Genomic DNA, 2485 nt, shown 5'->3' on the forward strand with positions numbered 1-2485 from the left:
TCAAAGAAAGAGCGGTAACTAGAGTTTGATCTATATGCAATTATTATGAAACTTAACAGGTTCAAAGGCCTATAACAAAATTTAAGTTCATATTTTGGCAATAAAATAAATGAAATCAATATGAGGATGCTTTAGAAGAGTGTAAGGTCATTCAGAATGGCATGGAAAACTCTCAAACTCAGAAAGCAGAATGGGATCTTTCATTAACTGCTTGATTCTATCATGTCTGAATAGAAATTGTCTGGATAATATCTCAATAGGTGCTTATTTTCAAAACTAATATGATCTATTTATCATGAAAAGCCTATGCTTAATAAGCTGTTTTTCTTCCCTATTCTGCAATGCCCTAAGGTGTATGTGCTCACGTTTAATGAAGACTATGCTTTGCAACATCTCTGAAGAGCAGAGAAGAAATGGAGTAACTAAAATAAGCGTAAGAAATCAAGGGGAGGAAGCAGATTTGTCTCAACTGATAGAGCATCCGCCTACCACATGGGAGGTCCAGGGTTCAAAACCAGGGTCTCCTGACCTGTGTGATGAGCTGGCCCACGCACAGTGCTGATGCACGCAAGGAGTGCCAGGTCATGCGGGGGTGTACCCCATGTAGGGGAGCCCCACGTGCAAAGAGTGTGTCCGGCAAGGAGAGCTGCCCTGCACGAGAAAAAAAGCACAGCCTGCCCAGGAGTGGCACCGCACATGTGGAGAGTTGACGCAGCAAGATGATGCAACAAAAGGAGACACAGATTCCTGGTACTGCTGACAAAAATGCAAGGGGACACAGAAGAACACATAGTGAATGGACACAGAGAGCAGACAACTGGGAGGGGGAGTGAAGGGGAGAGAAATAAATAAAAAATAAATCTTTGAAAAAAAAGTCAAGGAGCTATTAAGGCCTTCTCACTGGCTGTAATGGCCACTTATGTTTCAAGGCAAAAGATTAGAGTGTTTTGGGAAAATGAATCACCTTGGCGAGCAGTTTTCCTGTCAAAAGCCATCAGATAGACAACTGTTAATCAGACCATTAGCCTAAAGCTCTTGGATAAAGATTTAAGAAAGAAAGAAAGAAGGAAAGAAGGAAAGAAAGATGGAAAGAAAGCTTTAATTTTCTTATTGAAACCTTTTACTCTGTTGTTGCTACTTAAAGAAAATAACTTTGCCCATAGTTCACTGTACCCTGGACTTGTGATAACAACTTGGATGCAGCCAATTAGGACCCAGACCAAAAAAACGGCATTCTTCTTAGGTCTATTCAATTGATAAATGGCACCTAACTAATGATTTCTTTCATATAGCTTTTAACATGAACTCATAAGTCACAGTGATTATTCCCCGAGATATGAGGGACTGATGGTAATTCAGATGGGCACCTCCGAAAAGGTTTTTCAGTTTCCTTTCCTATTCTAGTCAGATTTTTTTGGGAAAAATTTGGGGAAAAATAGAAATTCCCCACCATTCTGAGACTGCATGTTAGTTTTTTACAACATTAAGTAGAAAAAACAAGAATCCCAGCATAGCACTTAATAGCCCACCATAGATAAAAGTCATTGCAGTAGGCAAATACTCTTTAATGGGACCTCAAAGGCTAAAAAAGAAAAAAGAAAAAAGAAAATTGCTGAATCCATTATGAAAAAGAATGGGCACCAAACCTTGATAATACTCTCCAATCCATGGGATTTCAGTGCCCTGAAAGCCTAGTAAGTGTTTGTAAATTTATCATGATGCTTGTGGACCTGCAACAATGTTTGGACTCTTTCAAAAGGAGTGAAATTGGTTCTGTTGTCCCTGCAAGTACTGCCACCATGCTATGAATTACAAACTCTGGGGTGCTGACGTGCTTACAGAGAAGGCAAATAAAGTCCTCATACAGACCAAACATAAGTGCCAGAGTAGTTGTCTTCTGCAATAAAGGTGGAAGGATTCTGCAAGTCAACTTTCGGAATCCATTCCTCCTCAACTGGAATATTATATCCCGGGTTTTGATTCCATGTAGCTGTTACCGACAGAAGACCTTCTGAATAGGAAAAGTGCTATATTGTTGAAAGCTGCTCAGCAGCCACACAAGCAATGCTTCATTTCACAAACTTCAGTAATATGAGTTTGCTTTAAAGATGTTAGGATTAGTGGCATCTTTTCATGGGCTTCAGAATCATGCTCTTTAAGAACTTTCTTCTTCATAAAGGATTTTTTTAAACCTGTAGCACCACTGGGGCCTGATGGTAGCTTTTTGATATCTTTCCCAATTTCATCCATTGTTAATGTCTGTTAGGTTCTCTCTTCTGGAGACAATTGTGGTAACCGAATATCTGGTGTCCTGACCCTCACCAGTAGCTGCCCACCCACAAGTTGGTAAGCAAGCCCATAAGCCAGTACCCACACAGGCCTGAGTACCCTTTTTATTAATTTATAGTGTCCTTCTCTGTCTCTCGTAACAGTTTTGCATTTAAAGTCTGTTTAGTCTGATATTAGTATAGCTATTCCTGCCCTG

The 2485-nt window shown here is 40.0% G+C and overlaps 1 pseudogene; it reads right to left on the reverse strand.

Moving 5' to 3' along the window:
- Positions 1-1284: 1284 nt before the first annotated feature.
- On the reverse strand, positions 1285-2250 carry LOC101439606 (mitochondrial nicotinamide adenine dinucleotide transporter SLC25A51-like; annotated as a pseudogene).
- Between the last annotated feature and the right edge of the window lie 235 nt (positions 2251-2485).

This window comes from Dasypus novemcinctus, chromosome 18 (assembly GCF_030445035.2).
Source record: "Dasypus novemcinctus isolate mDasNov1 chromosome 18, mDasNov1.1.hap2, whole genome shotgun sequence".
NCBI lineage: Eukaryota > Metazoa > Chordata > Mammalia > Cingulata > Dasypodidae > Dasypus > Dasypus novemcinctus.